Here is a 13747-nt window from a genome sequence, read left to right as displayed (position 1 = left end):
TTTTCATCACCTCAGCATAAAAATACACTCAGCTTTATTAGAGAATGTGATCAAGTTCAGTGCTTCTGTGCTCTCCATTTTATTTCTGAGGAAACTGAGTCACAGAAAGTTTGGTTGACATCACCAAGCTCATGGAGATAACACATGATGAAGCCCAAGTTCCCAGGGCTGGGGATATATCTCAGTTCATAGAATGCTTGTTTACCATGCACAAGGCCCTGATTTTGATCCCTAGCCCTATATAAACCAGGCATTGAGATACAGGCTTGGAATTCCAGCATTCAGAGGTGGAAGCAGGAAGATCAGGGCTATCTTGGGCTACATATGAAGTTCAAGGCTAGCCTAGTTTACCTTAAAAAAAAAAAAAGAAAAGAAAAACCAGAAGCAGTGTGGATTCAAGCCCTCATGGTGTATGGACTCTTGACCTCACGTGTGACAAGCTAATGGTATGCTATGGCCCTCACAGACTTCTGTCCCCAAAGTCACTGCTTTTCTGTTTGTGGTCTCCAGCCTCAGAGCTTTGTCTCCCCTGGGGCTTTCAATACACTCCTGGAATCACCTCCAGAGCTCTTGTTTGGTTTTGTGGACCTGGCTTGGGGTCAGGGAATGTGGATTTGGTCACAATGAAGCTCAGGCAAGGAGGCTGCACATGGGAGTCTTGGGGTGAGGACACAGAAGGTATGCTGGAGGGGATCTGGAACTTTGCACTACCATTATGTCATGGGCAGCACTGATGATTTCATTTGGGCCAAGACCATGAGTGCTGTTTAGTACACTACAGGACACAGACAAGGCCGCTGCCAAGGGACCTACCTGCTCACAAGCCAGGAGGGTGAGGTGAGGATCCAGTGTGGAGTCCCAGCCTGCAGAGCAGGATGTACCTAAGAGCCATCCAGGTCTGCTTTGGAATGCAACTGGGGAGCTAGACCCGGTAGTTCTGGTATTGAGAAGAAGCTATTCAGGAAGCTGAGGCAAAGGATTAGAGATTCAAGGCCCACTTGGGCTACAGATTAATCTCTAGGCCAGCCTGGGAAACTTAGTAAGATTCTGTCTCAAAATAAAATATGGAAAATAGCTGGGGTTATAATTCAGTGATAGTCACTTGCCGAACGTGTGGGACACTGGCTTCAATCCTCAGTTCAGCATTAACACAATAACATATAAAATGACTTGGAATTAAGCAGGACTGGAGCCTGTCTGAATGGATGCCCCTCTAACAAGCTCTGATAGTGGATGCCGGCAGAACTGGGGACCCCACATTGCCTAACAAAAGCAAGGGCTCAGCCCCATGTAAGTGGAGGTTCTGGATTAAGTCCACACAGTGGACTGAGAAACTAAGAGAAAAACCAGAGCGTTACCAACAGTGGTTCAGAACTAAGGATCTGAGTCCAGACAATCCTCTCTCAACTCCCTCTGGTGCCTGCTTCTCCCTAACAGCCTCATTGGAGCAGAGCTGGTAGAGGGTATGTGTGTGGGGGGAGGGTGGGGGCGTGTGTCTGAATCCTCCATCATCTTAGCAGCAGTCAGGGGCCTGTTGAAAATGAGGAAGGGCCGAGCTTAGGAGGGACTGCCCTGCCTCAGTCCTTAAACATCAGGCCGGCCTATTGTTGCCTGTCATCGTGGCTTCCTCCCAAGGGCTGCTCCTTGATGCTGGCTTTACATCGGCATGATGTGCAGGTCTGCAAACTCTAAATGAGAGAGTAGCTGCTTTGAAAATGGTTGCTCTCTTGGGAAAGGGCGACGGGAGAAAATGGGCTCTGTGCGCTCGGCCCTCCAGAGATGGCACCCAGCCCCTGTGATAAATGACAGCATTAACAAGGTTTGGTTGAGAGGGGACCTACAGATTTACGACTTCCTGTGTCGGCCAGCAGATGTCATTATGGCTGACAGAACAGGAGCCCTTTCAAGAGCTAGCTGGGGTGGAGCTAAGGAGAGGAAAAAAATAAAAAAGGCAGAAGCCTGACTTACTGCTTGCTCAGGAGTGCTACTGTTATTTGGGGGCCATGGAACTTGCACAGGAAATCAGAAATCTTGCACTGTCTCTGAACTCATGTTGGTAAGGTTTAGGCACAAACTCTCAACTAAAAGACAGCACAATTGGCTTTTCTCAAATAAGAAACCCTTTAGAGTTCTGCTGCTAGTCTGCTTGTGTGCGCACACATTCTCTGAGATAAAAATGAGCTCTCTGTGCTAAACAAACAGACACTTCGCTCTGAAACTTCACTTGGGCGAGCCTTTAAATATATCCACTTTACAAATCCAATCCAGCAGATTCTTTCTGAACAAACTTAAATATGCTTTTAATTTGACCCATTTTAAACGATGGTCTTACAGGATGACACTGGTATTTTATGTGCCAAAATTTTTGTCTGCGCTGAATTGAAAGATGGCACAAATTTGGCATTCGTCATAGACCACAGAGCCCAGGTTCGGGAGTATCAAGTGGTAATGCATTGCTTGAGAGTGGCTGTACATCCTGTTTCCACATCTCTCCTTTTTCATCTGTGCCCAAGAGTCACCTTTCGGAGGTAAAGACTCTGCTTGCAGCTAGTTCTCTGGTCAATCGACCCTTGAATGTTTGACACCCATTAGGCTCAGGTGATCTGTGACCCAAGGCTTAGCCCAGAAGAAATGTCCATGACTCTAGGCACTGGGCTGTCATGTCCTGCCCTCCACAACTCAGCCCTTGTCCTACCTACACACTTATAGGGGATTGGTAGGAATTAGAAGCGATCGAAGACTTTTAGGAAGCCAACAAGAGGGTCCCTTTTGCTACTGGTTTCTCAAAACCCAAAAATCATTTCAAGCCAATACTGGATCTAGAAACTTATTCCAGAATTGAGTTACCATGTTGATATGTGTGTTACAGTAAATATCTGATTTCACTAAGACTTTTGTTTTAAATATTTTTTATGTTGCTGCTGGGATTAAGTCCAAGGTCTCATGTATGCTGGACAAGCATTTTCCAGCTGCCCCCATGCCTAGGCCTTCAGTGAGACATTCAAAGTAGAACTGAAGGATGCTCCTGACCATCTCACAGCATCTTTCTCAGACCATGTGAGTGGCAGTGTAGTGGTGTGCTTACTGATCTGGCTGTAGGTGTTCGTTCACTCTGTGGGCCTGCTTCTCCCTTCCCTGTCTGTGCTGTTTCTGGGGAGTTGCATGAGCTCCCCAGTGGACACATGGTGCACATTACTTTCTTTGAGTGATGTGTATTTTGTTTTTATCTCTATGTCAAGTGCAATGTGTGTGTGAAGTGACTAGTTGATGGTCCAGCACAGGAAAGAGTTCTTTAACTTGCTACAGTTGGAATAACTACATTTAAATATCTTCTGGACCAACTCACAGATAAATATTCTAACTCAGAAACAGATTCACAGTTCACTTAGCAAAGAAACCCAACAACAATAATAGTAATAACTGAGTCTGTCATGTATTGACCACATGTGCAGTGCTAGCTACCACAAAATGGCTGACATGCAAAATTTTATTGAGTTTTTTTTTTTTTTTCTAATTTACGGAGGATTGAATCCAGAGCCCCTGTACATGTTAGGCAAGTGCTCCACTATGGAGATCCTGCCTCATCCTACATCCCTATTGTTAATTTTATTTTGATATAGGTCTCCTTAAGTTGTCTAGGCTGCTCTTGAACTTATCCCAGGAAGGCCTAAAATTTTGAGCTCCTCTTGCCTCAGCCTCTGGAGCAGCTGGGATCGTGGGCCTGTACCATGTTGCTTTCTTCTTTGACTATACCATGATCCTCATTGCAAAGTGTTCTGAGTCCCAGTTGCTACAGAGAGCTTGTTAGAGTGTCTCAGTTTAAGCGTTGCACAGAACCACCCAGGCATCCTGTTGAAATACACTGACTCCCTTCCCTATCTCTGACTAGAGTTCTGGGCTCAGACCCCAAGATTTCCAGATCAACAAGTTCCCAATTACTGCTGCTGATCTCGGGCTTTGTTTGAGAGCATTAATTTCAGTCATTTATTTAAGAGGAGAAAGCATCAGGGGGCATTTTCCAAAGAAAAATTTTGGATGTATTTAGGGGCCGAGGTGATGGCTCTCTGGACGAAGTGCCTACCTTTCAAGCATGATGGCTTGAGTTCAGAGAAATGATGTGAAGGGCAGAACATGGTAGCCTGTGTCTGCAATCCCAGGACCAGGGAAGCAGGTATGGAAGGATTCCTGAGGCTCACTGGCCAGCTTGTTTCACCAAATTTGTGAGCTCCAGGTTCAGTGAGTCATCCTGTTTCAAAAACTAATTGAGATGGAGAGATCTACCTCTGGCCTACACACATAAGCACACACAGTTGACCCATGTGTACTCGTGCCCATGTGTGTGCACACACACCAGAAGTTTGAATATATTTAAATATACATGTTCTAAACAAATGCTTGTGTTTCTTCAAATGTTCTAATGGGTGTAGCATGAATCTTAAAAGTTCTGATTAATAAAATCAAACCTGAGCCAGGTAAATTGGGGTGAACACTGGAAGGTCAGAGAGACAGAACAAGCCACAGCTACCTCACCTTGTGAATTCCTCAGCTGATCCTGTTTCCTCAGATTGGAAGCCTCTGAGTCCTCATCCTGAACTGCTGCTCAAAGCCTAAATGCTTAATCAGCTAAAAGCTTCTAGTTTCTGGTCCTCAGCCTTATATACCTTTCTGCTTTCTACCACCACTCCCTGGGATTAAACGCTCAATTTCTGGGATTAAAGGCGTGAGTCACCATGCTTGGCTGTATCCTTGAACACATGGATTTCTGCCTCTGGAATGCTAGGGTTAAAGGCGTGTGCTACCACTGCCTAAGTATCTAGTGGCTTTTCTGTTCTCTGACCCCAGATAAGTTTATTAGGTTATGCAATATTTTGGGGAACACAATACCACCACAAATGGGAAGCTTTTGCATGAAAAGTTGGTTGTTGCATTCACAACACACGGCATTTGGGCAACTCCTTGTCTGTGTCAGAAGTCCTGTTACGTGAAGTCCTCCATGCGAGCAACCAGGTTGTGAGTTCCTTTTAGGGGGTGATTTCAGGGACATTTTTGGAAGAGGCATAAGTTTTTTAAGTATAGATGTATACTATGGCCACTGTTGAAGGTCAACAGTCCTAGTGTGGTATGGAAGGGAAACTGGGGCCTCCCTCAGCTGGAGGAGTACAGTGGAGCAAGCCACACCTGGAAGCCACCTGCACTGCGATGTATGGGTTTTTCTTGGTCCCCAACCAGGGAAGACTCTCAGCACATGAGTCCACCTGGACACCAGAGAGTTCTCGAGGTTTCAGTTGAATGCTGCCCACGGAAGTCACTGGCAACTCATCCAGGCTGAGGATCACTGGTGTAAGCTACTGTTTGGACTGGAACTGGGATGTGATCCTGCCCACCTTGCAGGGTGTGGAGAGAGGAACTCTCAGACGTACTTGGGGAGAGATGAGGCAAAGGGCTCAGGGATCAAGCCAGGATAGAGTCCACACTTCCTTGGTGGGAAGAGTAATCCAGCAAAGGCTGGACTATTTTCCTAATTCAGGTAGAAATGAAACAAGCTCGATTCTAACTATCCATGCAACCTGCATTCAGGAAATGTAAACACAGAAAGACTTGGGGAGAAACAGTAGAACTAAGGAAACCAGGTGAACTGTGGTCAGAGGCAGAGCTGGCCGGAGGTGGGGAGTCTCCATCACCAGGATGTAGGACAGGTGGCAGAACACAGGTTGGATTTGTCTGAGGGTTCAACACTACCTCTGCAGAGTGAACCAGCTCATATCTGAGGATCCTAACAACCTAGATGCCCGTCGGCTGAAGAATGGATGAAGAAAATGTGGTACATATACACAGTGGAGTACTACTCAGCAGAGAAAAACAATGACAGCATGAAATTTGCAGGCAAATGGATGGAACTAGAAAATATCATCCTGAGTGAGGTAATCCAGACCCAGAAGCACAAACATGGTATGCACTCACTCACAAGTGGATTCTAGATGTAAAGCAAAGAACCATCAGACTGCAGCCCACAGATCTCTTCTCTACAGCTGTGTTTATTGTCTATCCACCCACTTTCTCACTCATTCAGCGCAGCTCTTAACTGAGCACGTATTATGAACCAGATGCCATCATAGGTGCTGAGCACCACAGCCAGGCTCCACCCTCTGTCCTCAGAGAGCACCCTCTTTAAGGAGTGTGACAATATGCAAAATAAAGCCAATGTGAAATGTGTCGGAGAGAAAAATGAAAACAGGAAGTAGGTTTGGGTTTCCAGGTGGCATGATTGAGAAATGGTTCCTCTCAATTCTCAGACAGAAAATGTAAGTAGCAGGTAAAATCTCTGGCTCAAAGGAAAGAAAACAGAGTTAAATTAGTTCAAGGAACAAAGGAAATACTTTGACTGCCTATCACTTCTGAGTGTGGGGGTTAGTAGCTTTGATGGACAGTTTTTTCTCCCAGCATTTACTGCATTTGGCCTTTTTGGACACAGCTCAGAGTTTCACGGGGGTCCTGTGATCTTCTTTCCCAACTGTCAGCTTGATGAAATCTATAATTACTTGAGAGAAAACCCACTGGGCATGCCTGTGAGCAATTATCTTGGTTAGGTTCATTGAGACGGGAAGGCTCACTCAACTATAGGTGGCATCATTCCCTAGGCTAGGGCCCTGGACTGTGTCAAAAGCAGACAGTAAGCTGAGCACAGCATTCATCTCCCTCTGCTTCCCAGTAGCAAACGTGACCAGATCCTTCATGTCCCTGTCGTCATAGCTTCCCACCATGATGGAGTGGTCCACCCTAGAACTGAGCCAACTGTTCTCTTTTGAGTGACTTTTGTCTAGGCATCACATCCCAGGGACAGAGAAGCAGCACAGGCACATACGTACCTTGACTCTCTGATCTTCCCAGTCCTGGAGAAGCAGAGCCTCCTCCAGCCTAGAAACAAGGCCATCAGCACTGTGACCACAGCAATTGGCTCAGGAGCCCACAAGGATCCAGTGCGGCGGAATCTCAAAAAACCCCATTTGAGAGCTCTCACTTACAGAACATGGAAAGGGAAAACTGTTGGCACAACATTCCTCATAATGAAAGAAGGACAGCCTTAGGATGAAGTAGAAAAGAAGGAGGAAGAGAAAAAAAAAATAAAAAGCAAAGACTTACAGTCTCAGTGACGTCCTTGATACACGGACAAAAACACTCTGGTGATAGTCTGTCCAGGCCTGCTCTTTCAATTAAATGGATCAAAACTAATTTCAACTGTGGCTTTGAACCCTTGAGGTGGGTTGTCTGATTTTAAATAGAAAGGCAGGCTATATACATCAGGTATAGTTGTTCTAAGATCTTGCTCATCTAGGGCTCCTTGGTCCTTTCTAGAAGGCTGCGCCCTCAGCCTGGCTCTCCCCCGTGACAACCGTCACTTTGTCTGTAGAAGCACATGCAAGAGCTGTGGGCTCCTCCTGGTTGTTTGGCTATGAGTCTGCATCTGTTCGTCTCTGAATGGGCAGAAGGAAAGCGCACATTCTGGAGTTGATGGCCTCACTTCCCTCAGGACCACGGCCTGACTCGTGAAGAACCACACTGTTAAAAAGGAAGCTGGTGGAAGACAGAAAAATCCAGCACGGTGCCTGATTTCCTCATTTGGCACGTCACACTGCTCATACGCTAAACTTTGGGGGTGGCTTGGATGGTAAAGCGCTTGTCTCACAAACACGAGGGCACAAGTTAAATGTCTAGAACCCGTGTGACAAAACCCAAGTGTGTTGGTATATCGTATTTGCCATCCCAGTGTTTTGGATGGAGGTTGTGACCGGCGAGTCCCTGGAGCTTTCTGGCCAGCCAACCTATACAGTGATTTCCAGGTGAGTGAGGGACCTTGTCTAAAAGGAAGGGATGGTATCCAAGTTTGTCTCTGGCCTTCAGATACATATAAATACACGTGAAAGGAAAATCCTCCACAAACAGATACACACAAATGTACATGTGTACACATGAACACACACACAAAATGAAAAAGTTCAAGGAAAAAGCTTCCTCAACAGTTTCACTAGCAAGGATAAGAAACTGTATTTGAAAAATTTGGTCTGTGGCTCACCCACTGTCTTAGTTATAGTTTCTATGGCTGTGAAGAGACACCATGACCACGGCAACTCGTGCTGTGGGATGTTCTGTATGTCCTGTGGGAGCCTGTTCTCGGGTTCCTCATGGCTTTACCCAGCAGTTCACATAAAGGATGATTAGGACCATGGGCCTGAGTGCAGGTGTCTGAGATGGTCTGCACTTGGCCGTGCTGGGGGATGGTCTGTATGGCAAATGTGTTGCTCTGATTGGTCAATAAATAAAACCTGATTGGCCGTGGCTAGGCAGGAAGTATAGGCGGGACTAACAGAGAGGAGAAATAAAAGAACAGGAAGGCAGAAGGAGTCACTGCCAGCCTCTACCCTGACAAGCAGCCTGAAAGATGCCGTAAGCCACGAGTCACATGGCAGCATATAGATTTGTGGGAATGGATTAATTTAAGCTATAAGAACAGTTAGCAAGAAGCCTGCCACAGCCATACAGTTTGAAAGCAATATAAGTCTCTGTGTTTACTTGGTTGGGTCTGAGCGGCTGTGAGACTGGCGGGTGACAAAGATTTGTCTGACTGCTAAAAGGAAACCATTTAATTGGGGCTGTCTTACAGTGTCAGAGGCTTAGTCCCTTATCATCATGGAGGGGAACATGGAGGCATGTGGGCAGGCATGGTGCTACAGAAGGAGCTGAGAGTTCTACATCTTGGTCCACAGCCAGCAGAAGGAGACTGACTCACTAGGCTTAGCTTGAGCATATAAAACCTCAAAGCCCACCTCTTCAGTGACATACCTCTGCCAACAAGGCTATACTTCGTAATGGTGCCATTCCCTAAGGGCCAAGCATTCAAACACACGCATCTATGGAGGCCATTCCCATTCAAAGCACCACAGCCACATTCACGAAGAGCCTGCACCCACCACTCACCACATCTCTCTCAACTCTCCCCTAGCTTCCAGTGCCGTCCCACCAAGGGGGCACAGCAGTGATGAATGTCGGCAGGGAGCTCATCACTCCATTCACTTGGACAGTGCGTTGGTGGTCTACTTTTTGGGGTCACATAGCCAGATCTTAAGGGTTACCTTCCTGCTCATGTTCCTTCTATTCTTAGAATGTCGTGTCTAGAACTAGAGGCAAAGATTTGTATTTAGAAACAGACACAAGTCAAAGTATACTGAGCCTAGCAGTGCAGGTTAGACAGTTAAGGCAGGCCAAGATGGTTTCCACAGTCCCCGGGAGTCTGTATCACATCCATCAGTCTTCTTATTGGGGCAGAACTCAGATCTTCATTGTTTAAGGGACAAGTCTAAGCATTCTGGTGTGTATATGTACCACATTTTCTTTGTCCGTTCATCTTTTGATGATGCCTAGGTTGATTCTATAGCTTGGCGACTGTGAGTTACGTTACACTAAATTTGAATGAGCAGGTATCTCTGTGGTTCCCTGGCTTAGGGTGCTTTGTGTGTATCCCCAGATGTGGTGTAATTGGATCATATGGCAATTTTAGTAGTCTAAGGAACTTTGCTTTTCTATACCGGCTGCATCAGTTTATACCCTCCTAGCCCGCAGTAAAGTCACCCCACCCACCCCGAGTCCTAGCCAGGGTTTGTCTTCAGTTTTCTTTACCAACCGTGGTGCCTGGGGTGAGATGAAATCTCAATGTAATTCTCATTTACATTTTCCTGATGATTAAGGATGCTGGGTATTTTTTCAGGCTTATTTTCCATTTGTACTTTAGTTTTGGAACGCTGTCTGTCCATCTCATTATCCCATTGATCAATGGGCTTTTCTTTTGGTGTTTAGTTTTTTGAGTTCTCTCTATGTACTAGTTGTTAACTCCCTTTCAGTGTGTAGTAAATACATGCCAATAAAAAAAAAATGGATCGATTGAACAGACATACAAATTGAAAAGTAAAAAAAGACTGTGGCTGGGTATAAGATGGTTTAAGAGTTTCCAGCAGTTTATTTTGTGAGAATTGCAAGATACACAGAATAGAAGTATGAAGAAGAAAAAGAAAACAAAAAAGTGAGCCTTGTCTTATATACTGCCCTAAGCATTCCCAAAGATAGTAGTCAAATCACGTTGAAGTCCCGCCCACGTTTTCTTTCTATTGCTTTGATAAAACACTGTGACCAAAAGCAGCCTGAAGAGGAAGGAAAGTGTTAATTTCACTTAATGTTTTACAGCCCATCCTTAAGGGAAGTCAGTATAGGAACCTGGAGGCAGGAACAGGTGGAGCCCATGGAGGGATGCTGTTTGCTGGCTTGCTCCCCGTGGATTGCTCAGCCTGCTTTCTTATAGAACCCAGGACCACCAGCCCAGGGATGGCACCACCCACTGTGACTGGGCCCTCTCCCATCAATCACTAATTATCCTGAACAAACCAGCACAGGCCCTGACAACTTGTAGTCTGAAGATGTCTGGTGGACTGATAGACTACTATTGTCCCAAGTGTCCTGGTAAGAAAGCATAGGCACTTCTATCAGAAGGACATATTTTCATCCAGAGACGCCACATTCAACAAGTGACATATTTTCTACTATTTTATACTATGCGGTAAGAGATAGGCAGTGAATTAATTTTCTTTCCAACTTCAAACTATATTTATCTCTCTATTTATTAATCTGTGTACATGTATGTGTGTGATTCCATGTGTCTGTGCATGCTCAAGTGTGGAGCTCAGCAGACAACCTGTGGATGTTGGTTTTCTCCTTCTATCACATGGGTCCCATGGGTTGAACTCGGGTCAGTCAGGCTTGGCAGCAAGCTTCTTTACCCACAGAACCATCTCACTCACCCAGGCAGCATATCACATAAGCAAATAATAAATACTTTCCATCTGTGGGCCACATTGCCACTCAGCTCTACCCGAGTAATACAAATGAAGACATGGACAATATGCAAGGAATGACAATATTTATGCTGGAATAAAACTTTATTTATAAAAATACCATGTTTGGCTGCTGACCTGAATTATATGCACACTCACGTGTGTGCACATTCACACACACACACACACACACACACACACACACACACACACCTGTACATAATGAAGGATGCTTTATAATACTCAATAATAGATAGAAAAATGCTCAAAATTATTTCATATAGGCTCTTCAGGGTCAGGGCTTCATGCTGACACATACTCTAAACTCAATGGCTCCTCTATGGTGCCTTCCTGTTCTACCAAATATGTGATTGAGAGTGGGACAGTGGGGCATCTTTCAGGGTGCCAATCTTCAGTGACCTTAGAGGCACACATAGGAGACACCAGGGAGATAGACTGGCCCTTTCTTGATGAGAAAACATGTCACTGTAATGTGAGACAGGTAATTGTGCAAACACATTTATTATACCTGAAAGATTTTGTGCTGGCACCTTTGTGGCCAACAGCACACTGCATTTGTGAAGAGCTGTAGTGAGCAGGAATCTCAGCACCACATAACATGTGGGGTGCTGCAGTTTACAAAAGGGGTGATTTACAGTGTGAGTTTTAAACCTTAAATAAACCTCCCAAGAAGTTGCTTGGTTTGTAAGTCATAAAGGAATTCCAAAGAGAAACTGAAGCTACAGGCAGTTGGAAGTACTTTGTCAGCTGGGGTTCACTCTCCTTCCTTTCTTCCCCCCTCCCTCCCTCCCTCTCTCCCTCCCTCCCTCCTATTTTCCTCCCATCTCACTTCCTGTATTTAAAATAATATGGACCCTCTTTCAGCCTATGAAAACAAAATACTTTAGATTCCAAGAAATATCTTTTTCTTTCTTTCTCTCTCTCTTTCTCTCTTTCTTCCTTCCTTCCTTCCTTTCTTTCTTTTTTTGTAAGAGGTAAGTAAAAGATTTCAATTTGATTCTTCTAGAGGGAAAAGTAGTTGAAAGTGGGTCTTCATTTTGCAGTCATCATCTGTATGAATTCTTCACAGTTGACTTGTTCGTCTCCGTTGATGTCTGCTTCTCTGACCATCCTGCCTACTTCTTTGTCTGTTAGTTTTTCTCCTCAGTTTGTCATGACGTGGCGTGGCGCAGTTCTGCTGCGCTGATGTAATCATTTCCATCCTTGTCAAAGACTCGGAATGCCTCGCGGATTTCTTCTTCGCTATCTGTATCTTTCATTTTTCTAGCCATCAAGGTCAAGAACTCTGGGAAGTCAATGGTGCCGTTCCCGTCAGCATCCACTTCGTTGATCATTTCCTGCACTTCAGCTTCTGTTGGGTTCTGACCCAGTGACCTCCTGACAGTCCCAAGTTCCTTTGTTGTGATGGCGCCGTCACCATCTTTATAGAAGAGGGAGAAAGCTTCCTTGAATCCAGCAATCTGTTCTTCAGTCAGCTGATCAGCCATGGTGCGAGCGAAGGAAGGAAGAGCGGAGCAGGCAAGGGTGGCTGCGCCAGCGCAGGGGCTGTGACCGCCATTGCAGGCCACGTGCCGAGGTGCCCCCTCTGCTGCTAATGCGCTGCCTGCGCTGTGCACTGACCCAAGAAAGATCTTAAAGGCGGGGCTAGAAAGGAGGTTCAGCAGTTAAGATCACTGACTGCTCTTCCCGAGGACCCAGGTTCAGTTCCCAGCACCCACAAGAAAGCTCATAACCACCTGTAATTCCCATTCCAGGGGATCTGATGCCCTCTTCCAGGCTCTGTGGGTACCAGGCATGTACATGGTGCATAGATATTGTGTGCATGTACACACACACACACACACACACACACACACACACACAACCTTTAAAAAAACTCTTAAGGACAATCATGTTCTCTCTATCCTCTCTAACTGTATGCTGACAGATGATGGAAGAGTCATGTAACTATTAGTCTAGATGGCTCCTGCTTTGTAACCAACTGCTTTTGGTTCCAGGAGGATAGTAAAAGTGAAATGCTCTAGAGATGCAGCAACATGGAATGATGAAGAGTGGGGTAACGAGGACAGCGGCCTTCATCCTGTCCCTCACCCCCCCCACAATGATGTGTGCATACATCCTTCATCCTGCCCCCCCCACTAGTGTGTGCATACATCCTTCATCCTGTTCCCCTATACACATACTGGTGTGTGCACACACCCTTTGTCCTGTTCCCCCCTACACACACACACACACACACACACACACACACACACACACACACACGTGTGTGTGTGTGTGTGTGTGTATAGGTCCACACATTGGCTCTTTTTTCTAAACAAAAAACACACACCCATTCAGCCAATATAACTAGGAGCTGCTGGACAGACAACACCAAACCCTGATACAACCAGGCTGCTTCATTCTGCCTTTCCCTGACAAGAGGAATATTCTAGAATATAACACCCCCTTTCCTATCTCACACTATGGATCTATTAGTAACGCTATTTATAGACTGGAGAAAAGGGAGCGATAATTTATACATACATTTGTTTTGTAAAAATGATTCTCCAATCCTCTGATTGGCTGGAGTCCCTCAGAATGCCACTGCTCTGTGATAGATAGTGTGGCTCCAGGGGAAATGCTAAGCCATTTAAGAATCTCAGAGTCTGAGGTAGCCACTTGTGGTGAACTGTGTCATTCGCAAAGGCATGCAGTTTTTCCCCTGCCTAAAATGTCACCCAGAGAAGAGTGATTCCCAGCCGTGTATACATGCAGAACACATTTGCCAAAGGAATAACACAGAACGAACCCTAATGGAAGTTCCCACCCCACAAAGGAACACAGTAGTTAATCCAATTTGAGTTGAA

General features: G+C 45.6%; 1 pseudogene; it reads right to left on the bottom strand.

Moving 5' to 3' along the window:
• Nucleotides 1–11850: 11850 nt before the first annotated feature.
• On the bottom strand, nt 11851–12448 carry LOC114704040 (annotated as a pseudogene).
• Nucleotides 12449–13747: the final 1299 nt, after the last annotated feature.

Source organism: Peromyscus leucopus, chromosome 1 (assembly GCF_004664715.2).
Source record: "Peromyscus leucopus breed LL Stock chromosome 1, UCI_PerLeu_2.1, whole genome shotgun sequence".
Classification (NCBI taxonomy): Eukaryota; Metazoa; Chordata; class Mammalia; order Rodentia; family Cricetidae; genus Peromyscus; species Peromyscus leucopus.
This window is presented reverse-complemented; position numbering and strand designations above follow the sequence as displayed.